This window comes from Filicampus tigris, chromosome 16 (genome assembly GCF_054856515.1).
Source record: "Filicampus tigris isolate MCC_2025a chromosome 16, RoL_Ftig_1.0, whole genome shotgun sequence".
Lineage (NCBI taxonomy): Eukaryota > Metazoa > Chordata > Actinopteri > Syngnathiformes > Syngnathidae > Filicampus > Filicampus tigris.
Window position 1 is genome coordinate 12,824,746 of NC_141232.1, and position 21,185 is coordinate 12,845,930.

Consider the following 21,185-nt stretch of genomic DNA (forward strand, 5'->3'; position numbering starts at 1 on the left):
TGTGTGTGTGGCATATGAATTAAGGAGCAAAATCCACCGGTTTTTATCCAGCTCAGGGGGCGGCCATTTTTCTGCTTGCTGTCGACTGAAAATGACATAACAGTGCCTTTGGGCACAGCTTGCGATTGTCACATTACCAAACCCAGAAAACAGGTTAACCGTGATTGGTGGTTACTGTGATATACCGTATTTTCCAGACTATAAGGCGCCACTTTTTCCCTAGGTTTTGAAGCATGCGGCTTATATGAAGGTGTGGCTATTCTCTGGATTTTTCTTCCACTGCTAGGGGCGGTCTAACCGGAATTACAATACAATACAACACAATTACCATTAACAGAATGTGACTGCAGGTGGACGAGTTCAACAGACGAGGGCGCTATGCACTAGGTTATGAATTAGGTGGTATGCGGAAGTACAGCAATAAAAGGTGGACGTTAACAAACTGGAGTGACAGCGGGCAGTGAAATGAAGATAAGTAATGTTTATTTTTTCTTGGTTCTGTTCCATTTTAATCAGCAAAGTTGCTGCCGTGTTCAAAGGGACTGTTAGGAAAGAATCTTTTCAGGTATTTACAGTTCAAAATTGTTCTGTAAATGTTGAATTTTTCAACATAAATAGGTGCGGCGTATATAAAGGTGTGGCTTGTATATGTTTTTCTTTCTTTTTTAAATAGAGTGGGTGCATCCTATATAAAGGTGCGATTTATAATCTGGAAAATATGGTAATTTTCAGTCGACACCAAGTGGCGAAATGGCTGAGATGGATAAAAACAGGTGGATTTTGGTGCTTCATTCATAAATGCAATAGTAATCAGAATGTCGTGTGTAGACTAGTGGGGGTGCATAGAACATATTGTAAAAAAAAGGTTTTGAATTGACTGCCCCTTTTCCACTGTTTTTGTTGTTGTTTTCAATTTAAGTGGAGAAAAGTGTAATCAGAGCAAGATACTCTATTTATAAGAGTTAAAATCTTCAGATGAGACGGCATTACTGTAGATAAATGGAGCAGAAACAATATTATATAACCTGAGAGTGAAAGTCAGCTGTGGCTAAACCTGATGTTTGTTTAGTCATTTATTTGTTTTTGTTTTTTTTAATTCCTCTGAAGGATTTGCTAAGATTACAAGAAATCTGAGCCATGTGATTTTACCTGACCCAGAGTCTGAGCGTTCAGATTGTTCCACTATTTTCTCCTTTAATTGAATCGGATTTTAGATTATCGAGTAAAACAAGGACGCTCACTGTTCTTTTCTTTTCCCAGGAACTACTGTTATGGGGACATTTCTCCGGAGGCAGAGCTATACTGTAGGCATGAGAAAGTTTTTGATTTCAGGGTGAAATGCACTTTTGGTGTCTCATGCAACACATCTTGAGAGACGTCCAAGGATTTTTACATTTTAAATTGGGCCATGGCACTCTTTAAATTTTGGATTGACTGGGTTAGTGTGTTATTCAAAAGATGTCAGAAAATACAAATAGGCCAAAATGTTTAACGTTTTCTCAGTCCAAACTAAATGTCCATGAATTTCTTGTTTTACATAAAACACAAAGACCATTTGGCTGCTTTCGACACACATACAAACATAGACGCTTTTAAAATGTTGCACGTGTACCATCACTTAGACAGTTATCTTTGATTTTCCTAAATTATCATTGCAAATGACAGCCATTACAACTTTCAAGTTATCAATCGCTACGACTACAGTGGTAGTTCTGCTTACAAAATTAATTGGTTCTGAAAGAAATTTCTTAAGTAGAACATTTTGTAAGTAGAGACGCGTTTTGCATGTGAATGCCCTAATCCGTTCCAAGCCCCCCAATATTCAGACATAAATCTTTTATAAAGCATAAAAATGCATGTTACAATTAGATTACTGCACAATAAATGAGAGTTGTGCATAATGTAAATGTAATGTCCGCATCGCTTTTTGCCCTCTTTGGTTCATGTTCTCTCTCAGAAGTAGTTTTTGCCTGGCGTTTTGTAAAGAACTGGTTTAATAACGTGGCGACTGTCGATACATTACGGTCATATTCTTTGGCGAGATCAACCAAACGCATCCCTTTTTCATACTTTTCTATTATCTCTTGCTTTGTTTGTATGGACAAAAAAAACAACAATTTTCTCCTTTTTTTCTGTTCCTCGTTTCTAATTCACGTAAAACTATCGGAACACCTCATGGCCCGAGGGGTGAATGACGAGGACGCTGCATAGACATATTTATCACATATCTAGCTATCTACCTGTCTATCAACACACATAGACACATACGGAGAGGTCCCTCTTAGCCAATGGGATGCCAGGAAGATGATAGGTAATAGCCAATGGCAGAGCAGCTATGAGTATGTTGCGTTCAGGTAACTCTGGAGCTGCGAATAGCAGCCCATACTGTATTTTTACCTTTCGTGTCCTGAAATGTCTTTCGTAACAAGAGGCAATATTTTCCTGTTGAGGCGTTTCGTAACTTGATTTTTCGTAACTTGAAATTTCGTATGAAGAGACGTTCGTAAGTAAAGGTACCACTGTATATTTCAGATGTTATTGAACAAATCCTCCAATGATAACATTTTTTTCCCCTCTTCCAAATTATTACCCTCAACACAGTTTCAAAACATGTTTTGGTTTGTAAAGAACTGAACATATTCATTTGTAGAATTTGCAATATTATGAGGTCATATTTACTGAAATCAAGATACTTTAATCCAAACAATGCTAACAGGCCAAATTACATTTTAATTTAGGACCCGTTAGTCCATCGCAGCTTCACAGTTCTTGCCTCCGATAAACTTGTGCTTTTGGAGAACTTCTGCTTGAATATCTTTGCAGCATGTTAATAGTCTTCCAGAACTGCTGTTGGGATGTGAACTACCTCCTACCTTCAAATATCGCTCCGGACTAACTTTTTTTTTTTTTTTTTTTTTTTTTTAATAAGAGAACAATAGCTCCTAACTTCAAATTTTAGAGGCGCACGCTTTCGTTCAAAATCGTCATTACGTGGTGCCCCCACTTTACGGACTCATCATGTCATTCATTGTTGTAAATTTCTTGGAGGAAAGCCATAGCGAACTGAGACAATGCAGTATGTTCTTTCAGTCAAGTACTCTGACAAACAAAAGGCTGTGACTTAAATGTATTATGTAAACACTCATGCCCCTAGCGTGATGCAGCAACCTTTTTCTCGTTGTGTTTGTTTTGACATTTTCCTTCTTTATTTACCTTTACTCCGTATTTGTTCAACTTTATCTTGAATTGTTTTTGGACTTTCGGCATAGTCCTTGTCATAATTGCCCTACTTGTATTGATTGTTATGCTTGAACTTTATATTTGATAAATGTTTAAATATGGAAGGGAAAAAAAGAGGACTTAATGAACGTGCTATACACATAAAATTTGATTGGATTTGCGCATTAACAATTAATCACATTTAAATGTATCCTGCAGTTCTACTTTTAGTTTATGAATAATTTTGACGATGGGTTCCCATTTTTGGTGTGAGCACCCGCTTCCAAAAATGTTTGGGCACATGCATGCAGGGCAAATCCTGCTCTTCTCCCCAGCATGCGCGAAATGACGTGTACTAGGGCTGAATGATATTGGAAAAGCATGCGATTTGGTTGTTGAATATCTTGATATTATTGAGATATTTAACGCGTTCCTCAAGAAATTACATTTTTATTATCTAATGAAGGAAATACATTTTTTTCATGCAGCAAAATAAGCAAGCTCAATGTATTCTTAGCTAATTCATTGTAATTACTAGATAATGTTCAACTATTGGGTGGCGATGCACATTTTAAATTTGCATCTGACTGGTCTAATTTAGATAAAAGCATATAATTCCATAAGAAGGTGATTGCATGTCTCTGCAATATGCATATTGCATAGGCCGATATCGCAATATTGATATTTTTTCGATGTATTGTGCAGCCCTAATGTGGACCACTGTTGCCATTGTCACTTACTTTATTTTTGAAAAATAGTCACTAGAGGGGTTGGACAAGCTGCTAAATATAGCTATATAATAATTAAATATAGCTAATGTCGCTAAGTTGGCAACGCTGAAGACTTTTTGGCAGCTTGTACCACCCATATAAAACTAAAAGCTCTACTTTCAAACTAAAAGAACCACATATTTTATGTTTTTTTGTTTGTTTGTTTGTTTTGTTTTTTTTAAAAGACTTTATAAAGACTTTACAAGTGCCGGGCTGTACTTTGGAGGTTCATCTTTAATTCTTTATATGTTAATTCAAAAATGTAACCATTTTATTCTACAGTATCTTGTGAATATCAATTACTGTTACCAAAATGTATCACTATTTCTAAGACTGTTTCTTTTTCTTTTTTCCTTTTTTTTTTTTTTTACAGAATATGCTGTTTGTTTGTGCAATATGAAGCATGTCAGTGAGGAAACCTGCCTCTCAAAGAACCAGGTTAGTTCATTGCTCATGATCAGTTGTTTTTAAGATAAACTAAACGGGGGTTGTCGTGGTTGTTCTTTTGGTACTCTTGATCTTTCCCACATTCCAAAAACATTCAACATTCACATTAACTGAAGACTAACTCGGCCACAGGTATCAGTATGAGTGTGAATGGTTGTTTGGTATGTGGCCTGCAATTGACTAGTGAGCAGTTTAACGAAGTGTGGCCCTCATTTCTCGTTTTTGCTCAGGAAATGTACTTATCTATCCTATCTGAGTGCGATGACCGGGAGGTACTTGGAGGATAAGATCGTTCAAGTTGTACAACTGCTTAGGAAAGGTGCCTGGAAGCTACCTTGAGTAAAGGTTACTCCTGACCAACCTTTACCAAAGGAAAGGAGATACATTACCCACAAATACTTTACAGCAGGAACATTTAAAGCAACAGAACACCGACAAAGAGTAGAGATTACGCCAAGAGACACCGACAAAGTTTACTGATTACGTGAAGAAATTTGAGAGTTTCATGACAGCGAAAATAATTTTAAGATAATATAAAATAATAATCATTAAAAAAAAAAGTAATACACTTTTTTTTTTGTCACCCTTGTGAGAATAAGCTGTTCAGATAATGGATTGATGGAATTGAATAGTCAATGTGGCCAAGAAATACGTTCAAAGCAAAAGTGGAAAGGTGTGGTTCCACACAGACAGAAATAAAATTCCATTATTTAATGAAAAACATCACTATTGATCCTTCACAAAAACAGCAATTAGTATTAGTATCTTTTTCATTTTGTTGTTAAGCTCATATTTTCCAGGTAAAAGTCAGCAAGCTAGAGACTTACGTCACGTGGCATGTTACCCCCTTCAACTGGTCGCCAGCCAATCGCAGGGCAGTAATTATATACCTTCAAACACAGACTGCTTTTAACACACACTGAGCAGCTTTACATTTCACAAAAGAGAATTCAACGTTGTATATTTAAACACAAACATGCACAGCGTTACTCACATACCTAAAGTATTTTCTCTCTGCTTAATTGGGGTCCTTCTCTACTTACAATATGGTGATGAAAATAAAGTCCGTTGAAAGATTTTTATTAAGACTTCATAATGTCATTACTTAGAGGAAAAGGGACCTGCCAGTCTTCTATTTGCTTCTTTCATCATTTAACAATATTATATTGCTCACAAACCATACCTTATTGTTTTTTTGTATTTGTTACTTCTGCTTTCACCTAGCAAACCAGCTTTAAAATTCAAACTTAGAAATAACTAAACACATTTAAGAATAAGGTTTAATCTCTTTTACATTGATAGTACAGCATAAGGTGTAATAGTGTGTGATTTTATTACCCATGGTGAGTCAGTGTATCAGTATCTAATAATGTCCTGCTAGAGTTACCGAGAAAGACCTTGGATGCTTTCAATATCAGGAATTACAACTAAATCATATTGTGACTTTTCGAAACATGCAATGTGATTTAATGGATTTTCTTTTATCTCACACACTATAAATTATTTTTATACACGACAGTTGTCCCCTCATGGCTATGTTTGCATTGTCCTAGTTTCTTCACATGCAACATCGAGCTGAATAATTTGGAGCAGCTGAAAGCAGGGTGTAACCATACCAAATGGTGTGCCAGTTATCTTTAGACCAGAAAGAAAATCAGTAAATGTACTCAACTTCTCACAATATATTAGGCATGCAAATGGAAGTGGCAGTTTATGTACAATGAGCGAATAGATACAGTGCAGCCTTGTCATATCAACACATCCAAGTATCAAGTGGGCTAAACGCTAATTAAGACACAACTCAACTTATAAAGTGGATGAATAGAAGTTTAAAATTTATCAGGCTGTATTTTTTTTACCCTTTGAAAACAATAATTAAAGGAAAAGGCAATTTTATTTTATCGCACATTTCATACACAAGGCAACTCAATGTGCTTCCCACAACCAAAGCACAACACCTAAAAGCATTTATAAACAGCACAGCTGAAGACATTTGCAAAGCAAAGACAACAAGAGTAGCTTATTACAATTACTAAGAGACGTACTTGGACAACATTTAATGACAATTACAAACAAAAGATTTAAAGACATTTTATAACAAATGTAAAGACAAACTAAAATAATTGATAGTGAAATTGATTTGAAAAATGCTTAAAGTGGAAGTCAACGCCCCAAAATTGTTTGCAATAATATGTTCTATGCGACTTCACTAGTCCAAACGCGGCATTCTGATTAATGTTGCGTTTGTGGAATATGAGTTAAGCAGCAAAATCCAGCCATTTTTAGCCTTCCCAGGGGGCGGCCATTTTGTCACTTCAGTCGACTGAAAATAGCACCACAGTTGCTCAGGTTTCAGGTAACGACCAATCATAGCCCATCTGTTTCCTGAAGCTGAGCCATGATTGGTCATTATCTGAGCCCTTAGACACTGTGATGTCATTTACAGCAAGTGACAAAATGGCCACCCCCTAAGATGGACAAAAAGGGGTGGATTTGTTTCCTTAACTTATATTCCACAAACGAAATATCAGTGAGAATGCCTTGTTTTGACTAGTGGGCCTGCATAGCACATATTCTTGCAAAGAACATTTTTGGGTTGAACTTCACTTTCAAAATACTTAAATAAAAGATATGGGGGAAAAAGGCATTGTTTTTTTTAACCTGGATTCAAAACCACATACACTATTAAAAAAAAAAAACACTCAGAAAGACATGTTCATACTATCTGTGCCAACTTACCTGCCAAAGCTTTGGAAAATTGAACTGTAGCTGTTCTGTGCCATACTATACTAACCATACTATTATACAAGCATGTGCACTTTCCAGCTGGGAGCCAATTAGTCACCCAGAGGGAAAATTTGAATGCAGGACAGCATGTACAGGTGCCAAATCTGGACGAATTGTTTAATCAACATGATTGTTCCTCTTATCAGTTAATAGAGGAACCCCCACCTTGCACCTAAGAAATTAAACAGAATCACTGGAAATAAGAATCAAATCTGGAAAGTTGCAGTGATAAGTGCAGCACCGTGTGAGTGCAGGAGAGGGGATTGAGGGGGGATGACACAAGGAAAGGCATCGGGGTTCGAGTCTGAATTAAATTCTACACCCTTTGACATATAAAAGATGTGCTTACTGTATGTTCTAAAAATGTGTCTCTGTAACATACTGTACAAAATATTATTTGATAGAAAGATGCAGTAACTGAAAGGAACCTGCCAACCTAAGCACAATGTTTGGTTCTCGGTGTTTGCAGGAGATAAAGAAGGAAGTTATTGGAAGGGGGCCCTGGAAGAGGTCACACAGGCGGAAGGATGCCAAATTTTTGAGTGCCTTCCAAGTAGTGAGGAGTAGTGTGGGATTCTCTGTCTGACAGGTAGCCAGTGAAGGTCATGGAGGTGTGGGTGTGATAGGGGATCATTTGTGAGCAAGTGTGCAGCTGATATTTCTGCATAATGTAATTTACTGAGAACATTTGTTGTACCAGAGGGAAATGATTATGAGAGTAGGATGAAGCAATGCAACGATGACGAATATCACTGACTATTAGTATTATTTATTATGAACTGTGTGTAATTACGAATGAAACATCATGAATGCGTACCGATGGCCTGTTCTTTTTTTTTTTTATATGTTCTAAGATGAAAAGAATGTAATCCTTAATTTCCCTTACATTGCCTCGAGGTAGCCGTCCACTTACCAGAGCACAGACACAACAACACAATCAAATGACAATGCAGCTACTTTACTTAAGGTGCCATAAAGATACAGGTGTCGAGCTGTGTAAAATTTACAGTTAAATAGACGGTGATAAGAAATATGTGAAAGTCGAGAGAATACATCTGCGTCGGCATGCAGTACATAAAGTCATACAAGGTCACAAGTGTTTGAAACTTACCTCTCTAGGAACTCAGTGACCCTGTGGGATATTGGCTTTTTGTATAAATAAAACATGCGGGTCCTAGGGGGAAAATAGTTACTCGCAACTGTCATGCTGAAGCACTGTTTGTGTCAAAAACACATTATGATACAGAAAGGCGGTACATATTGTTCATTTGGCATGCTGAAATAAATGGATGTTCCCAGCTGGATTTGGCCTAGAATGCAAAACTAAACTAGGCTAAGCAGAGAGAGACAACACAACACATTTGATATCATTGCTCGGAGCCTCAGGGAAAGCCTCTGGAAAGTTGGACAAACAAATAATGGTTGAGTAAAATAAATGAATACATAAATCATCTGTGACCTTTCCTTCTTGAAAATATGGTACAATGATTCCTACTTACTGTATTTGGAGTTCATTGTTCATTAAGTCAACTATTTGCCTTACTCTACTTTATCTGTGGAACCTATCCTCAGATATTCAGTGAAAAACGTTCATCCTGGTTAACTCATTCACTGCCAGACATTTTCTGACCCTCTTTGACCCTAACGTTGAAAAAAAAATGGAAAAAAATATAAAAAAGTTGATGGGATTGAATGGTTGGACTGTGAAAAGACAAATAAGTACGTCAATGGCAGTGAATGAGTTAATAGAAAAATAGTAGTAGGTGTCAGGGAAGTTTGGTTGTTCTAGTGAGACCAGCATTCTGAGTCTGTATCTTTTAACGCAAGATCTTTTATGCATCGAGATCATGTGTTGCTGGAATTACAACTCAAATTAAATCAAACTGCTACGTTTGTACACATACTTAATGCTATGTGCATCATACAAGACTTGTTTAATAATTTGATCTTTTATTCAGCAGAGTAATTATTAGATCACCGTTTTCCAGCCTTTGTTGAGCCAAGGTACCTATTTTACATTACAAAAATCTCAGTTAACCACAAAACGAAACAACAAAAACATAAAAAGTATGAATACTGAAATAATGATTCTGTCTCAATTTACTCTCAAAAATACTTAGTGTGAAGTCCGGGTATATTTAATTGAATACAAAACTGCAGGGAGCCATGGCTTATTCTGTTGAATGAATGAACAGTTGGATACACAGGTTGATCGTACCTTTTGCCATCCAGTGAAAGCGCATTTAATTTTTCTTCAAGTTCCCATGCGATGGTGGCATTAAGAGACAAAAAAGTCTGATTCGTAAAAATTATTTAAAAAAAATAATGACCCAAATACCAAAAAGGATAATAATGATTAATAATGCTATGAACATACTTCCTGTGTTCATTATTTCACTTTTAACAGAGCTACACAAGTCCTATTTGATTTACCTAAGCGTAAACAGGTATATGTACAGTATATCGAACATTTATCGTAATAGATTCTGCGAAAATACATTGTTATATTTCAGTCTATTGCAAAAGTAATTTAATTGTCTTTACTGTTCAAGTGCATGAAGCCGACTCGCTGAATGCATTCAAAATTGTTTAGTCTGCTGTGCGGTTCAGGCCTCATTTCGGGAAAACATTGATTAACACCGGGTAGGCTTGGCTAATCTGGAGCGGGGCCTCGATAATACTGTGAGACAAGTGAAGCTTTGTTTCCATCTGAGTGTATCTCCAAACCACCACCCCACTCATTGTTTTAAGTCTTTCATCCACTGTATCGGGCCATTGGTTCATACTGCATGAATGAGGTGAACCACCAGACTCCAGCTGACGAGTGACCGTGGACTGAACTCATCGTCAGGTTGGGGTCAATGATGGCTTTGCTTTGTCTGTATGATGACCGAATTTTGGTGTTGGTTTTCTTCATGAAGGGAAGTTATGATATTGATATTGGCAGCTCAACTCTCCCAATTGGAAAAAAAAAGAAAAATAACTCAAATGGCAGTAGCTCTATGTGTAAGGACAGGCTTTGGAGCCAGAGGGCAACAGTTCAAGTACGACTTTGGACAAATGTAAAAAATAGCAACTTGTTGCTGGAGAGATGCTAGTCCTGGCTACTGTTGAACTGCCCTCGAGCAAGGTTTACGTCCCCACCCACCCAGCTCAATTGGTGCAGCACTGTTTGTGCACCTCCCATGTGGCTCAGACATATCCCCTTGCATGTGTGTGATCAGGGTCTATTTTTAGCCTTTTTATCCAAAGTAGAAGCAGATGTTTGACAATGTCGTATTTTGATTAAACACAAAAGTTAATCAGTCTGCTTTCATGAATGATTACAGAAATAAGAACATGTACATTTTGAGAGGCAGAAATCAGAGGATTTGGACAATTTTAAGCATAACAATGGCTCTAAACGATGAATCGATCATCAAAATAGTTGTCAATTATTGTTTCCTTTGACACCTCTCTACTGTACACTCAAGTGAAATCACTTAAAATGATTCATGCGTCACATGCATAAAGCTATGGATATAATTACGGGTGCTGCTGATGTACTTCAAATGAATTTAAATTCTGTCAACTTTTAGCTGGCTTCAAAAACACAAATCGTGAATCAAAATGTGTGTCTGCCCAATTTTGCATTGTGTAACAATATTTAAAGTTAGATAAATAATTGTGAAGGAATCATGCAGTTGGTGAAACGCTAAGATAAAGTTGGGTACGTCCAGACGTCAGTGGTTGGAACAGAGCTTGAAAAGTCTAATCAATTGCATCTTCTACAACAGTGTCACTATCCAACCTTTGTAAGACCACAGTATAGATGTCAATATTAGCTGACTGAAGTGGATGTATACAGTCAGAAACAGGTCCAGCATGTTTTGTTCTTCTATCACCATCTATACGGCCTGAGGGGATGCTTATACAACCAGGCAACTTGAGGTCAAACGCTGTCAATGTGATCTAGAATGAACTGCATAACGCACATACATATACAAGAACAGTATGCTAAACAGTGCCGTGAACATATGTACACCAATTGTTGGTAAAATAATATACAGTAAAGTGATACTGTACAGTACTGTTGTTTGCAGTGTTTATGTGTGGTGAACTACTACATTACTACTACATACTCCCATATGCATATACATTCACGGCCCTTTTGTCAGACTTAAAGAACAGTATGGGTCACCTTCAGTGCTGCAAGCTGTGCCAGCAACTGAGCGAAGATGAGAACATTGAAGTGGACAGTGCGTGGATGTATGGTCGACATTTAAGAAAGGCAGGGTGGGGGTAGATACAAGTGCAAAAGTATCTGAGAATAAATTGTGGACGCATTAGGACTGGGTATTCCATCGAAATTTGATTGCGGTATCGATTTTGCCTTCTCACGATTACAAAAACATTCAAATAGAAGTAAAAACGATTAATGTGCCAAAACGGTGAAAGTACCCTGAATGCACCATGTCGCTTGTGCGTGTGACATGGGTGTGATTCCGCCCTCGCTGAGCGTTCTTTAAGCTGTTTAAGGGACTCGGAATTTGAGTCTTCTTCAACATACAATATTAAAACGCAACATAGCAAAGGCAGTACAGTTCTGATGATAAATATATCTAATAACATGTCTTGTGTTTTTATGAATTATATCGTTGTGATTTTTGTTTTTGAGCATAAGCAGTTCGAATAATGAATGAATGAATGTATTGGAACAAAAATGTGGCGGTTTATATTTACTGTCTTTGAAATTGACAAAAGTCAAATATGGACAAAATAGAATGTGATCGAAATACAACTGTGACCTGGGGCTGCCGGAGCAGAAGATGGATGACTATGAATCCAGCGTAGCCTCATTTATCCCCTGGTGGCATTGTGTAGAACACTGTTACCTGCTTTGATAACCCAGTTGCACTTGTGCCCTTTATTGTTTTAATGGCCCAGTTTAAAGGCTCTCTGTATGTGTAGCAAAACCTTAAAGCCTAAGATGACATGATCACAGCAACGAATTTGCAATTTACGATGATCAATCATTCTTTAATGGCAAGTTTAGCCGCCCAATTTGTTTTTTTTTCTAGGGTTCTAAGGCAGAAGTAAAGGTTTTGAAGGCTATATCGCTTTTTATCATTCGCTTTTATCATCGGTTTTTAAGGTTTTTATTTAGTATATACTGCCGGTCCGAATTTAGAATTTTGGACCTTTGCAAGAAGAAGAGGCAGAGAAGGTTTCTGACTAATACTGTACTGCTTTCACCAACAGCAATAGTCATTGTTCTCACAGATTAGTGAGAATACAGTATGCGTGTGAGTAGTGTTATATGATCAGTTTGTAACTGTTTGCTGCTTCGTGTGTGTTAAAGCAGCAGTTGTTTGAAGGTTCATAAATAGGTAACACCTATGCTAATTTACATTTTCCCGTCTATGGCGTTTCATATGATATGTTTGCATTAAGATAGCCGACAAAATTGACATGGTTTGGTTTACGATTTTGGTGTTAAGATATGATTCATACTTTTGTTTTGTGTGTCAGTTTTGCAGCACTTTTCAACTAGTAGTGACAGATTAATAGCTTGTAGTAAGGTCTCGCATCATATTTTGAGAACTATGTAAGCGAGAGAGTCATCTTTTCCTTTCCTCAAAGTAATGTTAGATGGTAGCTTCCCATTTTTTGACAGGGGGAGAGAGAACAATCACCACGTAATACTTGATGTGATTTATTTTAAGATTGAATGCTTTGATAAATTTACATATTTTTATAGTGCGTAGTATGGGTAAAACTAAAAACTATCACCTATGGTGGGTCTGGAAGGTACCCCGCACGATAAACGGCGGTTCAATGCTGCCTGGATGTTTGGGTACATTAAATTTAGCAGACAACATATGACTCATGTTAGAAATTCAACTTTATAATAAAGAGGGAATACAGAATTTTCAACAGACAACAACATTATTCAGTACTGCTTACAAGAGACAAAATACACACGTGACCACTGTTACTGACAACAACAACAACAACAACAACAACAACAAAACATCTGTTGTCAGTAACCCACACATAACCCAGAAGTGGATACAAGGGTAAAATGCACATAACTAACATTTCTCCAGTAATATAGATGGGATTAATATTGAGTTGTGTGTTTACGTTGCCACTATGAGTGTTTGTGGTACAGTGACGCTCTTTACCCACTGCGCCCTTATGTACTACTCCATTAGTCATCACGAAAGGCCACCGTGTCATATTGTTGTTGGAAATATGAGGAATGAAATACCTATGGTACATATTTGTATTGTTGTATATATTTTCTTCCTTTTAAAAATCCAATACAATGAAGCCCAGTAACATATAACTGAATCCAAACTGCTGCTAAAATCGGAGACCCTCAATCCATGGTTGTGTTCATATACACAAACACATACGCACATTCTCCCACATTCTGTTGGCTTCAGACATGCCTGAAGGAAAACAGTTTTTTTTCAGCAAAGGTCAGAGTTGGCTACAGAACAGCATGTATTGAGTGCATGTTTTAACAGACTGAAGAACCCAGAGAAAAAAACCTCAAGCTGAATTGCTATTTATGCCTGCTTAGTGCAACATTCAGAAAGGTTTTCACACTTCGTATGGCATCTATCAGTATAGCTAGCAGCTATTCAATTAATTAACATTTGTGGCACAGGATGTCCACAAAAACAATCCCTGAGTTTAAATAGAACCTGCCCCTTGCAGATCACTCGCTCACTTTGTCCAGCACGGCCCATTTATTTGTTTGGAAGGTACTAAGAAATCGCCTGTAAGCAAGATGCCAGTGTGTTAGTGCATCATCTTGTTGAAAAATGTAGTCACCACCTGAGGGCCATAAGGCTGGGAAAGGAAAAAATATATACATTTTCAATTTCAGTGAAGCTATAGACACTATGTTTATCCATATACCCGAATACATTTTAATTGATTTTTCTTGTTTGTTTATGTCAATTTACCTCAGTATTGGTTTAATATTCTGGCTTTGTTGTTACAAACATAGGACTACAAAATGTGGTTATATGTCATGTTTTTCTCAGTGATACAACGTATATATTGTAGTGTGAAAGCGGGGAAAAAAAGGGAATAAATACTTCAAGAAAATTAAGTTGGATAATGACTCGGAACAGAGCGGCACAATCATTTCGATTTCAAATCTTTGAGGTGAATGAGTCACCATGTTACTGGCCGTCTTTCATTGTTATGCCACTCCGTCTTAATACGGCTCATCATGCCATGTTTCATACGATCACATAACTTTTTTGTTAGATTCTTTCCTAACAGTGCCTTTTGACATGGCAGCAACTTTGCTGATTAACACGGAACAGAACAAAGAGAAAATAACCAGTATTTAGTTATCTTCATTTCTCCTGTGTTTGAAATCACAAGTCACTTTAATCATCTTCACTGAAACCCTTGAAGTCGTCTTCCATGTTGAAAAATATTAGATGTACTGCATTTACAGAATGATTTTGAACTGACCCCCACACCTGAAATAGAGAATCCAAATATTGACTGTTCCTCATTTCAGCTGCATACTTAAGCACTTATCCCACCAAGCAGCACTGTGATGTCATTTTTAGTCGACAGCAAGTGACAAAATAGCCGCCCTTTGGAACGGGTGGATTTTATTGCTTAATTCATATTCCACAAACGCAATATTAATCAGAATGCCATGTTTATTATATTGGGGTGCAGAAAACGTATTACAGTAGTGAAAAAGTTTGGGTTGATTTCCAATTTAAGCCGCAGGGTTCAACGCGTGTGAAAAATGTAGCAGTTTATAGTCCCAAAATTATTATTATTATTTAGATTTTTTGTTGTTGTTGTTGTTGTTGTTGTTTTTTTTACTTTGATCATATTCCAATATGTTTCTGTTTTGTCTTTTAGGTGGAACCACTGAAGAAACTTCCCTGTGCAAGTTAGGACAAAAACAGACCATTCAGTAGTAACTTTAACCACCAGGCTTTTTTAAAGACATGACTGGTGCACACTGACTTCCTTTGATTGTGCTCAGGCTGGCACTCTTCTATTCATTACAGTTAAAACCACCAGCATCATTTTTTACGTTAGAATATTTAAGTACTTTTTGGCAGATTTATCACCTATCCTCTCTCCTCCATCCACTCAGAAGAAGCATCTGCGTTATACTTCCTGTAGAAATACAAAAGGATTGAAACAATTATTTATAATATAAGTTCCTGTATTTTTTTTTTTTGGTGCAAAATTTATATAAATACCTCGGGAATACTCTCCAGTTATCTACCTCGTCCATCAAAACCGCCAACTCAGTGACCGGACCACAGCAAATCCACAACTGTGACCTCTTTCTGCTGTTACCGTGACAACCTGGATTGCCTCTCGAACTCTTCTTGCTGCAGTTGCTACAGCCAGCAGTGTCTCTGGACCTGGTACCACCTACCGACCTGGATCTGCGCATTGTCTAAAACTGTACTTGCTTGAGCCCCAGGTTAGTTTTTACTGAAAAAAAACCCCGTCTTGCCGGAGAGGCTGCTGTACATCAGCTCTAGCCTCACCTTTCCATTAATATACCTCAGTTGACAAATCGTTTACACACTCAAGTCAAGAAAACAGAAGGGAACTAGCAACATCATTCAAAACCCTGGTGCTTCAAATTACCCAATGGACCACCCATTTCAGCATCTTTTATTTGCCTTAGAGACTGGTGTATAGCAACCGTAGCCAAGGATTACTCCAGAGAATCATTTTGGACTCCACAACGCCTATCTCCATTTTCTTCTCAACAAGTCTCATTGTATTAGACGTCTCAAGTCGTGGTAGCGCAGATAAGCTATTGCCCGAGAGGCCTTCAGTGAAGGCGAGGTTTCATTCCATTTGAGCTTCCTCTCATCCATTGAAGCATCCAGAGAAGTGCTGACCAGGAGGAAATGAATGCAGACTTCTTGGAAGATAGAACTCAAACCACTCAATAATTGGAGAGTGAATACTGAGAAGATCCACCCTGTGTACGACAAAAGAACTCAAGAAAAGATGCCTTAAGAGTAAAGAAAGGAATGCACCGGTAAGTTTTGTGTTTTCCTCATTTTTCTGTTTCTTAAAGAAGAGGTCAACCCAAGAATATGTTCTATGCAGGCCCACTAGTTAAAACAAGCCAATATGATTATTATGAAATGATGAGTAAAGCAGCAAAATCCACCCGTTTTTAGCCATCTCACGGCGCGGCCATTTTATCACTTCTGTCGACTGAAAATGACATCACATACCCTCAGATAACGACCAATCACGGCTCATCTGTTTTCTGAAGCTTAGCTATGATTGGTCAGTATCCGAGCCCTGAGGGTGTGTGATGTCATTTTCAGTCGACAGAACAGACAAAATGGCCCCCCACTGAGATTGCTAACAGCGGGTGCATTTTGCATTGCTTCACTTATATTCTACAAACGCAATATTAATCAGAATGCTGTGTTTCAGCTAGTAGGCCTGCATAGAACATATTCTTTAAAAAAATATATAGCTTTGGGTTCACTTCCGGTTTAACATCTTGTTTCTGCATACCACAAATTGGTACAGTATTTCTGATTCAACTGATGGATGCAGAGTAGAAAATACAATAATTAGTCCATATAACCAGAACTTAACAACTCATGCTGTGATTTAGATGTGTGCACTGTTGATTCACCAACCATTGCTACTATTTACCAGCTGGGTCCCCCCCCCCCCCCCCCCCCCAAAAAAAAATGCTTGCAAGTATGAGATATGGACATTTCAGCTTTTATTTACAGGTATTTACATCTGATACACAACTTTGAAAATAGGCTAGCATTAGTTGTAACGAAACGCCAAAAGTATTGAAACTGATGGGCTTAATTTGGACTAACTATTTAGTTGCAAACCTTCCACTGTTATTTTAGCAGTGTGCTTTTGGTCCGTTTCTTCAGTTCATTTGCATCTTCAGTTTGTGTCCCGCTGCCATCATGTGTTATAGTAATGAATGTTACTGATCCCCATGACTTAACCACTACTGAGATGTGCAGATCAGCTTGTATGTTCGTGATTATGAGCAGATCCTTTCTATCATTTTGGTAAAGATTAGTCTTCAGATCATCAGTCGATAAAAAAATTGGTTCTAGAATTTATAGGCTCATTTCTGTACTCTTCCCCCTGCAAATTCCAGCCTGGCTTTCAGAATCTTCATGCAGATGAGTGATTTGCATCTGCCATAGCCTCTGTGCTTTTCATTTTGAAGTCTTCTGCTAGCAGCAGGTTTTGATACCATCACTTCTGCCTTCTGCAGGCTGATTTCACTTAGAGTGGTGGCCAATGTTTCTGTTATTAACTGCTGCTCTTTTCTTTGATCTACCAGTTTGTCATATGTTACTCGGTAAGGACATGCCAAATGGTTGTACAATTTGTGTACTTTGATTGTGTTTGATCTTCTCTCAGGTTCACAGTTGCTTATTTTTGAACGATTGAACTGTTTGTTTTTAAAACATTTATTTAATTTTTTTTTTTGTATTTTTCAATATATGGACTACGTTTACATGCAGTCAGTCATCGGGTTCAGGTCCAGATTTCGGTTTATAACCCATTTGCATTGGTGAGAGGACAGAGTTACTCCCGCTTTTCAATATTGCATGCGCAGAAGACAAACCAATGGCCCGTTCAAAAAATGATGAATATAAATAATGGCGCGTTTATATGACCAAATATTCGAGTTAGAAAAGGGGTAAACCAGGTTTCGTATTTCTTTTGAGGTTTTTTGCATGTGTTTACATGGCATTTCAGAACCAGAATACTGCAAATATTGGGGTTTTAAAAGGGTTATTGACTTCATGTAAACACAGTCAATTGTCCCTTAAGCTTGTCTTTATCTAATATCAGTTGGCATCCTCGACCAGGAACTCAGTACCTAATTCCCTTTAACTGATCTCCTGTTTGTCAGTGCAGAACAGTCGCAATATTAATGTACTGTATATACATAGGAACACAATACAGTGCCATACCAAAGGGCTGGACACTCACAAATTACGCAAAGGTCATACAGAATAAGTACCGTACAGCAAAAAAAAACAACTATGTTGAATTAAAAAAGTTTAATTTAATACACAATACAACATTGGATATCCTGAAAACATTGTAATGAATATGCAAACCAATGTGATGAATATAATGCATAATACAATAATACATCCTCAGTTTTGATTATTCTTTCTTCCCAGAAAGTGGTAAAATAAAGCAACAACAAGAACATGCAGCCAAAACATGTACATAATGGCATAGGAGCATCAGACTCAGACATTTGCAATGAGTTGCAGGTGACAATAACGATGAAGAATTAGTGATTATGTCACATAAGAAAGAACAGACATATTTGTCAGCATAAGGCACCCAATCATCATGGGCAAATTGAGCCATTTGATGAAAGACTGACTTAATTGCACTAATGATCAGTCCTCCAATGCAAGGAATGCTACAAGAGCCGCGCAACACAAGCGGGCCCACAGCAACGGTAAAACCAGTGATAGCCAGAGTTTCAGCTTTCCATTTGTCCAACATCTGACCAAGCCATTTCAAGATGCTTGAGTCTCCAAATGTAGAATTTCCAGTCAATTTGTTATTTAGGGGTCTGAGTCAGGGGTTTTCAAAAGGTACAGGTCACAGAGTCGCAACCATTTTAGCAAGAATTAGAATAACTGCAGTTCATCCAGGCAAAAGACTGTTGCGAGTTAGATGTCAGTGATGGATACACAAGGCCAGGAATATGCAGTTCTGTCTTGTGCTTGCATGGCAATGGCACAAAGCTCGGCCCAATTAGCAGGTAGTGTTCTCTGCAGCCTGAGGTTTTTGAGTGTTTAGTTGTGTTAGAACCTACAGCCTCATCCTCAAGCACCTCAAGCTTACTTTTCTGCTCTATCGAAAGCCAGGATTCACAGGCTGCACTGTGTGTGCATTTTGTATCAAGTGCATTTTGTGAAGCCAACTGACACCTGCCCATAAGTGTGATGAAAACAAACATGGGATATTGAACATGTGCCCATGGATTACCTAACAGTGCATCACATGAAAAATCTACATGCTTTTTTTTGTTGACTTTTTGACATCATGGCTCATGTTGATTTATACTCTACAATTTCAAACTGTGAATGCACAAAAGTAAACACAGTAGGTCTGAAACTAGCCAAATTTTGAAGCAACAGTATGCCTCATAAAATCGCACAAAAACACAAGAGTTTGAGCCCTTGTCATGCGTGACTTAAGTGTATCATGCAAACCTTGAGTGTTTTTCCACTATTTCTCATGAGTTCATTTCAGCCAGCTCAGAAGTGGACCAGCGTCCTAGGACAGAATGTGCTCGATATTTAAGATTCCACTGTATCATATTGTTTCACTGTTTACCAAAGGAATGTAGTGGTAGTGTGGATATGCATGCTTCAGTGATAATAGAAGGATCAGAAAGAAGCCACTTGTGCTATTTCATCATTTGAAATGAATCAAACATGACTTAAAATGTATTTCATTATATCATATTTGATGGTATTTAGTTATGTAAGCACAGTGGAGGAGGGTGGGTGCTGAATTTGACAGTGGGGAAAAAGAACTCCTCTTTGGAGTGTGAGATATTGTTAGACAGTATTTTCGCAAAGAGAACATTTTTTAAATGGACAGATTTGTGAGCCACCTCCCCCCCTAAAAAAAAACCTTTTGGTCCAAGCCTCACCTCAAATAACCTCTGTCCTTTTATCGCCATCTGTCATTCACATATAATGCATTCCATCATTGGTAGTCATCTCACATCATAGCGCCATAACTTACTCCTGTCCTCTGCTTCCAGTTGCTATGGCAACACACTTACCCACCCTCCACCACCTGTGGCTTGGATATGCTGTGATGTGTAGGAGACTGCGTCAACCAATGAGATTCATGGCTTGGGAAAAGAAGATGGGGCGGGGTGTGGGCTTTCTGTCACTCATAAGTCCTATTGTGTTTACAACTTGCCAAAACAGGAAGGACAAGACAGCACCATGATGTTTGCCTATGTAGACATGAACATCAGTAAGTGACCCAGTTCTGCTGTTGCAAAAAGTGCACCAGGGACAAACTAAAGCGGAATGAAATCTCATTATCTTGAAGTGTGTGTGCGTGTGAATGTGAGATGGATAGATACTCATGCACAAGTAATTGGGCCATTAGATGAGTCATCCGCTGTCTGTCTAGGGACTGTAGGTGCAGTCATGCTGCTTGATTGTTTGTGTGAATTCGTGTACCTTAAGTTTATTTAATCAATAGCTGAGTTGCAACAACAATCCTCAATGATGAATACATCACATGTGAAACTGTTACTGACCACTGTCTGGACTGAGAGCGCAAACGTCCCTTATCCATCACACAGTATTTAGACCGCTCACCACACACTCTAAAAACAGTTTGGTTAAAAATAACACAATTTTGGCTCAAAAATGGACCAATGCACTACGTGAGCCAACTTTTTTTTTTTTTTTTTTCCAGAAAACAACCCCCCAAAATTGGTATTTTTTATGCAAAACAACCCCCAAAAATTGGTCTGTTTTGTACAAAACGATGCAAGAAGGTGGGTCGGTCCATTTTTGACCCGAAATGTTGTTGTTTTTAACCCAACTGCTTTTAGAGTGCCAGTCCTACCTGGTATCTAGCAGGGTACTATACAGGTACTGTATGTGCAGAACCTTGGAAGCCAGTGTGTAGCGTGCCAAAATGATGCTGTATGTAATACACTCTTCATAATTGATTCAATCTCAGAAAAAGAAATTTGCCTACATTACTGAACTGTGGCAAACTTTTATTAACTTGGTGGAAAAAAAATAGATCTTAAAGGGCAATATTGTGTAACATTGAATTGCATATATACAAGTTAGTTGCATCTCGGTCCCACCCGTTAAGTGTGTAATTAGGTAAATCTTTTGTTTGCTGACTATTTCTGAAAATGTGTCTGTGAGCGGACCA

General features: G+C 37.9%; 1 protein-coding gene across 5 annotated transcripts in view; it reads left to right on the forward strand.

The window, feature by feature from the left end:
* The window catches only part of LOC147134807 (thyroid hormone receptor alpha), a 76,530-nt gene that overhangs the window by 11,621 nt on the left and 43,724 nt on the right, over positions 1-21,185 (forward strand). For 2 of the 5 annotated variants that reach the window (XM_086056036.1, XM_086056042.1), the window contains exons 2-3: positions 4,363-4,427; positions 15,114-16,266. The gene's annotated coding sequence lies outside the window, so the exon portion shown is untranslated. Of the gene's footprint in view, positions 1-4,362; positions 4,428-7,692; positions 7,813-15,113; positions 16,267-21,185 lie in introns of all 5 variants that reach the window. The other 3 variants (XM_086056039.1, XM_086056037.1, XM_086056040.1) reach the window with 3 other exon arrangements.